The 10,122-nt window shown below is 41.4% G+C and overlaps 1 pseudogene; it reads left to right on the forward strand.

The window, feature by feature from the left end:
• The first annotated feature begins 744 nt into the window (after positions 1–744).
• The window catches only part of LOC114005607 (MIT domain-containing protein 1-like), a 14,443-nt pseudogene continuing 5,065 nt past the window's right edge, over positions 745–10,122 (forward strand).

Below are 10,122 nucleotides of genomic sequence, written 5' to 3' on the forward strand. Positions count from 1 at the left end.
CAAAACTCAAAATAACAATAGAATGCATGCCATCTTTCAGCAACATGAAGACATGCTTAAGTGATACATTCCCCATAGCTAATAAGTAAGAATTTCAATCAAATTATCAGGAAAGTGCCTTATTCTGTACCAACAGATGTGCCACTGCAGCCTTAATTAGTCTGGAAATAAGGTATCGTCTGATAAATAGGTAAGTAAAGGAAACTAAAAGGAGAGCTAATATCTTTCAAATGCAAAGTTTTTTCAGCGTTTCATTAAATCCAAATGAAAGGGGCATAGGTTGAGAACACAGATAAAGCAGACCCTCCAGTGATGTTTCTGCTCCTGAAGATGAGACTGGCTCATCAGAAAACTGACATTTGTTCTCTAAAATGTCTCATCCAAAAGATAATCCTCAAAAGGAAGGCGTTAGGACACTGATTTTCAACCAATTACCTGAGAAATTTCCCAGAGTAATAAAATCATATTCTGTGGGTATGGGGATCCCCAGAATTCTCTAGAAGTTTTCCAGGTGTTTTGAGTATGCAGCTAAAATTGACACACACTTAACTGCTTTTTTGTACTGGGCTTACAGAGCATTCTTCTTCATTTATTCTGTCATGTCCCGGGGTAAAGTCAGCCTCTATACATCATTTTTAGCATTGCCAAAGGAATTAGTAACTGGTTTGAAACCTCTTTTGAGTTCAACAGCACTCTTTCTGAAGTCTTTAAGAATTAGAAAAGTAAAAGGATGCCACTTGCTCAATGTCACTTGCAATAATCACAATTTCCAAACCAGAAGATGGCAAGGGACAATTCAGCTCTATCGCCTCACCCGTTAGCCCACCAAGCACAAGGGAAGACGGAAATGATGTTGCACCACAGTGAGTGAAACCGAAAAGCAGAGCTGCTCAGGATGGAGTGTAATGTTCGAGCTGCTCTGCTGCAGCTTTCAGCTGGGAATAAAATGGCTGTAAGCAAGAGTACACGAAGATTGCTCTCCAATGTAGCCCGTGCAGCAAGTGGCCATTGAAATGGGATTCGACAGAGGACAGAACACTCCAGACACGAATTGGAGTCCAAGGGAATAATGATGATGGAAAACAAAGTTGATTTCTATTTTTCCCCTAGATGGAACTATTTCAAACTAGTAAAAAAAAAAATTATTCAGGCATGTTTGCTTAAATGTATACAGACACGAATAGAGACAAGGTGAATTTCGACACCCCTGAATAACCAACTGTATGAATGGGTTGCGTATCTCTCAAGCCCTCACACTGTATATCTGCATGTCTATTATATAGTAGAAATGAATTATATGTGTTTAGGTTCATAGGATAAATATTATGGCATTCTCCACTTTTTCATTTGACCTCTTCATGGCCACCATTTCATGTCTACACCCACAATTTAACCTCACTCTTCTCAAAGCTATATTATATTTCATTGTATGGATGGATCATTCTTTAGTTACTCCATTGCTTGTTGCTAGATATTTACAGAGTTTCTCATGTTCGCACTTAAATCATGTGCACATTTCTTATTTTCTTCAGATAAATTCCTGCCCAAGGAATTGCTGTGATAAAAGGAGGACACAGATGAACGCATTTCTGGAATCAGTTATCACAACGATTTGAAGGCTCCATGCAGATTGTGTAGGTTCAAAAGCTGCATCTGCTGCTTACTAAGTGACCAAGAGACAGAGCAAGCTGGAGTCGCACTTTCTTCTTTTGTAAAATAGATAATACCGTTCACATAATGGTTATAACCCTGCAGGAAAACGCCACACATATTGCGTTGAGCAAAGTATAGTCCTGGCAAGAACTCAGTGCATTCTATCTTTTAAACTTTTATTGTACCTTCTGCTAGGTGGCTTTCTAGAAGAATTGGTCAATTTCTGGCTTTGGCATTCTTTTCCATCTTTGACCTATCTGAACGGAGAAAATTAATGCCGTAATGTTTTCATTTGAATTTCTTCGTTAGGAAAACATTTCGAGTATTTGTTTTTTTAAACTATTCATTATGAGTAATCAGATTTGCTCATTTCTTGCCCCTATTGTGAAGTTATTAAGCCTCTTCCTTAAGGATTGTCAAACCACAGTTTCTAGGCCAAACCTTTCTTGTTGCCAGTTTTTGTAAATAAAGTTTTATTGGAACATGGAATGCCAATCTAGTTACATGATATCTACGGCTTCTTTTATGTCACCAGTGTAGAGCTGAGTAAGGGAATAGAAGCTGGATGGACCACAAAGCCTGAAATATTTATTGTATAACTTTTTAAGGAAAAAAAAAAATATATATATATATATATATATATATATAGAGAGAGAGAGAGAGAGAGAGAGAGAGAGAGAGAGAGAGAGAAGCGAGACCCTGTTCTTCTACATAAATTCTTCCTGCACATGACTGCCTCCCTTTCTGGACATTTCCTTCATTATATTTCATGTCTTCACCAAGTACAGTCCTTGGCACAGAATCAGTGTTGACTGAAAATTTCAGTATAACGTCTGTTTCACCATGAACCACACAGTTCAGAAAATTTAGGTGTCAGAAATACCTGAAGGCTCAATCCTTGTTTCACAATATATGCGTAAGGCTTCTTCCATTCCTTTTGTTGGTAAAATTCTTCATTAGTTGAGCATATTCTTTAAACATTGGGCTGTCTGTTCATGCATTTTGGCATAGGAAAACACATCATGACTTTACCAAGAACCAAATATATACTGTCCTCAAATAAATAAACAAACCAGATCCAGTTGTGGGCAGCACAGTGAGGGGACACCAATGTGGTGACTGTGGCTGTGTAGGAGCTCCAGGTTTGATTCCCAGCGTGATCTAAACAGGCTGGGTACCATGGAACATACCTGCAGCCCCAGCTACCTAGAGGCTGGGGCTAGAGGACTATGGCAAGACCCTGTCAAAAATACCTCTTTCTTTCTCTCACTCTTTCTCTCTTCTTTCCTCCTTCCTACACTCTATATCCCATTTATTTAGAAAGAAAAATGCTTCCTTCTCTGTAGACTGCAAGACTTTGGAAAAGGCAACATTGCTGAATAATTTCATATTATAATTAAGAGCTTATGTATCTGTCCCACTTAAAAGATGATGGCCATTTTTAGATCATGAATTCTATTTTGCAATGTTTTTATATATATCCCGCATCCAGCCAATAGTGGCCTTGCATTAAGTATCCATTACATGAATGAATGAAGAATGTATTCATTGTTAGTCTGGCCTGGGTCATTTAACTTTCCTCTGCACTAATTTAAGCATGAAACATAATATTCCCCCATCATCTCTCAAGGTTAAGAGCTTCATCAGTCCACCCTGGAGTCCGGTGCTTAATTGACCAGACGCTTGTGGATGACACAGATTCAATCCTCTCTTACTGCAGGGAACATTTTCTCTAAATACTAATGAACTTTTCCTTGACTAGGGCTAGCATTCCTTTTTTGAACAAGGTTTCTGCTGCTATGGAGAAAAGCAGTGAACTCAATAATCCTACCCATCTGATTCTTTGCACTGTTTAAGGGAGCAAAAGAAAATTGGAATCTTTGTAGTTCTTCAGTTCATTCACTTAACCAACATTTAATTAGGACTTGATCTGAAACAATGTTGTGCTGTCTCAAATTCCACTCCCCAACACCCCCATCCTGCACACAAAAATTGTTCTTCCAAAGAGGATGAGTCAGACATGTAAATAGACATTCATTCTTTTGGAGTGCATTTGAAAGCACGCTCTCCAGGGAAAAACCAAACAGAGAGAGCCAAGCATTATCAGCCAATCTACCACATAACTAGTCCAAGGCTAATAGCAGGTTAGTCTTTCTGGGGGTAATTTCCTTATTTGAGGAATGAAAACCCATAGGACAACTCTATTGACACTCTGTGAAAAAATTTCTCTGCTTGATCTTAGGCAAAAGGCTGAGAAGCAATCTATGAAAAATTTCTATGAAAATTTAAACCCTTGACAAACAATATGATTTTGTGATTGAAATGGATTGATCAAACTGAAGGTTGTATGGTTCCATTCCAACTCTCAAGCTCTTAGTCTTAGAGATCATGGATGATTTCAGATTTTAATGAATCACCTAGTGATTGTCCTTATGAAAAAAAATTGCATCTGTAAAATTTAGTGATAATAAATATCAGAAAATGATAACTTGCTTTTAAAATTTTTGGAAAAACAACTAAAATACAAGTTAATTTTGCTGCAGAAAAATTTGAAATCCATGCATAGTTTTATCATAATATCTATTTTCTAAGAACTTCTTTTGGTTCTTATTTTTTTTTTTTAAGAGGTTTTTGTTATAGGGCGTGTGCACTCGCCAGACAAACAGAGAGAGACACAAAGAGAGAAATCAACCCCCCAGGGGAGGTGGCCACGCCGCAATCCCTTCTCCATTCTCCTCTCTGGATCTTGGGCATGCACGCACACGCGCCTGGCGTGAGTTTTAAGCCACAGGGTCCTGGATGAGAACCATGGTCGACTACTTGGGAGTCCAGCGACATAGCCATTATGCTAACTGCTGGTCCCAGAACTTTTGGTTTTGACCACTGGCCACGTGTGCTTACCAGAGAGAGAAAGAAACAGAGGGAGGAGAAAAGACATCTCCAAGGGGGATGGTCATGCCACAATCCTTTCTCCTCCATTTCTGCACCTGTCAGGATCTTGGTCACACATGCTTACACATCCAGCATGTTTTCCAAGTCATTGGGGCAGGGAGTCAAACCACAAACTGGCCATGTGGCATCTGGCTCCCTTAATCATGAAGACATAGACTATGTCCAGTCTAAGACCTACTTCCGTAGGTCTTTCTTTCTCTTTCTTCCTTCCTTCTTTTCTTTCATTTTTTCTTAACTAAGACACATCACCTTCTCCATTCTCCTCTCTGGATCTTGGGCATGCACGCACACGCGCCTGGCGTGAGTTTTAAGCCACAGGGTCCTGGATGAGAACCATGGTCGACTACTTGGGAGTCCAGCGACATAGCCATTATGCTAACTGCTGGTCCCAGAACTTTTGGTTTTGACCACTGGCCACGTGTGCTTACCAGAGAGAGAAAGAAACAGAGGGAGGAGAAAAGACATCTCCAAGGGGGATGGTCATGCCACAATCCTTTCTCCTCCATTTCTGCACCTGTCAGGATCTTGGTCACACATGCTTACACATCCAGCATGTTTTCCAAGTCATTGGGGCAGGGAGTCAAACCACAAACTGGCCATGTGGCATCTGGCTCCCTTAATCATGAAGACATAGACTATGTCCAGTCTAAGACCTACTTCCGTAGGTCTTTCTTTCTCTTTCTTCCTTCCTTCTTTTCTTTCATTTTTTCTTAACTAAGACACATCATGTGTTAGCCAATTCCCTGAGTTGTAATCCTGTAAACTGAGTGTTATTTTCAGAATCACTATGCTCCATCCACACACAGACACACATAGGCAAACACTGCTTAGTCCATTTTGTCTGTCAGAGGTAAGTTTTATATACATACATGCCTCTATTGAAAGACTTCTTTGCAGTCTGGGTCTCTGAGAAATGCCTGCAGAATTAACAAGTTTTGCTGCCCATTAACTCTACAGGAAACCAATCCTCCCATTAAGAAAGCGTTGAGCTAGTTTTTCATAAGCTTCATTCATCATTAACAAAATTGTCAGCTGAATACCGACTGTGGAATCCTTATTACAGTTGATTATATAAAAGGTAGAAAAAGCACAGCAGGTGTTCATTTTTTAGGCGGAATACACCACACTGAAGGCATTAAAGAAATAGTGTCTTGCTTAATAACCTGAGCCACGGTGGAGTAGGCTGGACAGGGCGTCTACACTGGGAAGGAAATGGACAAATTGAGAGTGTGAAGGCTGGAGTTTGTGTGGTGCATGCTAGCACGTTCAGACAGAGCCCCGCAGCACACTCACAAGGGAACACAAACCCACACCCCTCCTTTACAACGAAGGAGTCTGACTGAAGGAAGTTCATCAATTGTAAAGTTCTCATAGACGTGGAGTGACAAACTGCATGTTCAAACCCCAGTGCCCCTGGCTCTATCTACATTTCATGAACAGGCATTGTGCATGGTTGCCACAGAATGTCAGCCTGGAGGCTCCAACAAAGACCTCTAACACTTAAGATGAAGGAATAAGCAATGATATAGAATGATAAATACAAAGATAAAGATGGAAATGACTGAGTTCTTTTTTTAAAGAATTATTTATTTATTTATTTATTTAATTCCATTCGTTATTACTCTTATTATTTTAATTTGACCAGAGAGACACAGAGAGAGAGAGAGAGAAAGAGAAGGAAAGTGAGGAAACAAGCCGCTCAGGACTCAAACTGAGGTCTACCCTGTGGGAATCCACCATCTTTAACCACCATGCCACCTGCCAATCCCAGGACTGAGTTCTTCCAATAGCTAAAATTTATTTAATAAAATACTTAGAAATGAAAAAATATTTGCATATTTTTTTGAGAGGTCCTTGCTCTAGGGCACATGCACTTGCCAGAAAGACAGAGAGAGAGAGATAGAAAGTGAGAAATCACCCCCTGAGGAGGACGGCCACACCACAGTCCCTTCTCCTTCATTCTCCTCTTGGGATCTTGGGCATTCAAGCACACATGCCCGGCATGAGTTTAAACCACTGGGTCCCGGACTCGACCTGCAGTTGACTACAGGGGAGTCCAGCGACATAGCCATTACGCTAAATGCTGGTCCCTGCATACTGTTTTTATACTGGCTAACATATAGTAAGCCAGCGCAAATACTTCAGTGAACTCTCACTGACTGCTCACTGGAACCCTAGGCAGCAGTTGGTGTTCTGTCGGGGAGAGCTTCCCTTCACCTGGATAAGACATGGTCCACCCTTCTCCATTGTCTATACACTTGCACAGCTGTGAACTCCCTGTTCTTTGTTCACTGTCCACACATTTCTGTGACTTTGAGTTCATGGAACCATTGTATTTACTGTTCCACTGGGTCCACAGCTAGTAGAAGAGGACTGGGGTCACCATCCCCAGGGACTGTACAGCCTTGTGGATTCCTCACACCGTCTGCCTCTGTGTGTACATTGGTGAGGGACACATACTGCATGACCATTCTCATGGTCAGAGAGGGAAGTGATGCTCAGGGAGGTACACTGACTTCTACGAAGCCACAGGAGCAGCCAATGTCAGAACTCTGATTTAAAAACCAGGCTCACTCGAATCACAGCCCAGCCCAGCCAATATGCTTGATAATGTGTGCTCTTTCTTCTTCCTGTCTATAAAATCCTGATTTCCACCCGTTTTCCCTGAAGTCCCTGGTAACCTGATGGCCTACAGAGCAATGAATTCAGAAATGCAGCTCCTGAATCAGTGGGCAGCATTAGTAATATCTTTAGCCACCCCAGGAGAAAATACAATTTTATGAACCCATGTCTAGTTAGCACAGGAAACAAAAAAGGCATGCGTATTATCTATGAAATGTACACATGGTAATTTGCCTCTGAAATGCACCCATGCATGCTACTAAATATTTTCAAGTATGAGAGAGAATATTTCAGAAAATTTCCCTAACGTAACATTTGAGTACCAACCTAGTGAATGTCTGGTGTGCCATCGTGGCTTGTAAATAGATGATACTGCACAACGTTAGGGAAATGATCAAAGCCAAAGCATAACTCTACAAAGTAGACAGACGATCGGGGTCACACCTTCTATGGAGGGTTGGTTTATTTCTTAAGAGAGGAGAAAATTCTGATATCAATAAATCGGTACCACTAGCCACCATAAAATGAGGTAATGATTTAAGGTTTGCCTTGCAGTGTTTCAGTCAGGATTCATTCCCATCATGAAGAACATGGTCTTCCATGGTCTTTTCCTGTCCGCCTTTCTACCTTAATCTCCTACCACCAGCTCTTTCTCATACTCTGGGTGACTGGAGCTGCCCATAGCTGACCTGTAAGGCTTAGCAAGTCTTTCTCTTTCTCACAATGTTCCAGCTGCCTGGAATTCTCTCCCCTCTCATGGTGTCTCATAAAACCCCCACGCCTTCAAAAAAATCCAGTGAAAATGGTCATCCCCATGAGAGCATGATTAGATTATACCCACAGTCTGTTGTACAAAGGGCCTTTACAAAGTTTGCAGTACATGCAAAATGTTAAAAAAAAACAAAAAAACTACGCATGGATTTCAAATCATGTTTGCACCAAAACAAACTCCTGCTTTAATTCATTTTTTCCCTCATTCATTTTTTGTAATTTCTTGGTATATCCTTCAGTCACTGGGTATTGAGTGTCTGCGTCAATCGAGTTAGATATTCTTCGGAGGCAAGAATTATTTTTCCTCACCTTTGCATCCTTAGAACATAGCACATGGTCCATGTTGTTGACTCAATAAATATGTACTGAGTAAAGTTATGAATGAGTGAGGAATGAAAACCTGAAGCAGCAAACTTGAAAAGTCCATAACTTAATTGAAAAAGAAACAGACTAATCTCAAATATTAAGTACAATAATACAATAGTAAAATGCTGAACTAATATTCATTTTAGAATAAATATAGAATACATTTCTAGGAAGCAAGATTATAAGACTGCTCTGAGTTAGGAGTGTGTGTTTAACCAGTTCACCATTCTCACCAACTTAATGGACTAAAATTGTCATTTCGTGGGACCAGCAGTTAGCATAATGGCTATGTCGCTGGACTCCCATGCAATCGACTGCGGTTTGAGTCCCAGATCCGGTGGCTTAAAACTCATGCCGGGTGCGTGCGTGTGTGTGGCCAAGATCCCAAGAGGACAATGGAGGAGAAGGGATTGCGGTGTGGCCATCCCCTCTGGGGGGTGATTTCTCGCTTTCTGTCTCTCTGTCTCTCTCTGTCTGTCTGGCGAGTGCACACACCTTATGACAAAAACCTCTCCAAAAAAAAAAATTGTCATTTTGTGACCCAATATTCCTTTTCTCTCACTGATATCATGCCTCACATAACGATAGGCCCTTACGCCTTCATTCTTAGGATTTCCTTCTTTACCCATTATAGTGGACTAAAGAATGACACCAAAGACTTTAGTTTTAGTCCTGGAACATTTTTTTTTTCCTTTTAGAGATTTTTTGCTATAGGGTGCATGTGCTCGCCAGAGACAGAAAGCAAGAAATCACCCCCTAGGGGGAATGGCCACACCTCAATCCTTTTTCCTCCATTCTCCTCTCAGGATTTGGGACATGCACATACATGTGCCTGCCATGAGTTTCAAGTCATTGGGTTTGGGACTTTAACCACGGTCAACCATGTGGGAGTCCAGTGCCTTAACTACTCTGCTGCCTGCTGGCTCCAAATCCAGGAACTTCTAAATGTTGTTTGATGTGGAAGAAGGGTCTTTGCAGCTGGATTGAGTTGAGGATCTTGAATTGAGGTGATCTGAAGTTATTCACTATGTCCTACACACAAGTGTCCTTGTGGAAAGAGGCATGGAGAAGATTTGACACACGGTAGAGAAGGAGGCAACATGACCACATACGCAGAGACTCAGATGATGTGGCCACAGTTGAGAAATGCCAGCAGCTTTCCAGAAGACTGACGAGGCAGGAACACATTGTCACCTCCTGGGAGGTGATTTCTTGCTTTCTGTTTCCCTGTCTCTCTGTCTCTCTGGCGAGCAGTTGCTCAAACTAAGTTTGGAATTTTGCCAAGGCGGATGCATAGTAGAAGGTGGCTGAGTCCAGTCCAGAGACCTCCTTGAGCATGCAGGGCATGCCTGTGCTCATCACCTGAGGCTGGCTAATGGTGGCTGAGGCTGGCTAATGTCCTTCCCTAGAGTCCACTGCACAGGGTCCATATATGCTTGGAAAATATTGGGAGAATTAATTTAAATTGAATTCTAGAAGTCCAATAAAGCATTGCAAAAGAAGGATTATGGTTGTGACTCCCTATAAGGCAAATTAAAAAGGCATACTTTCTGGCTCTACCATGATGGCACGCCGGTAGGGCAACTCTGCACAATACTCAATACTGAAGCTGTATGGGAGGACCAGCTTTGATTCTGAGGTCGACCTGAACATGCTAATCTTGCCTGATTGGGACTCTAAGGGATGGATCATGGCATCCAGAGACCCTGCAGGGGCACCCGTCTCCTCCTTTCTCTTGTTCTCTCTCTCTCTCTCTCT

The sequence above is a fragment of the Tupaia chinensis genome, unplaced genomic scaffold (genome assembly GCF_000334495.1).
Source record: "Tupaia chinensis unplaced genomic scaffold, TupChi_1.0 Scaffold144099_1, whole genome shotgun sequence".
Lineage (NCBI taxonomy): Eukaryota > Metazoa > Chordata > Mammalia > Scandentia > Tupaiidae > Tupaia > Tupaia belangeri.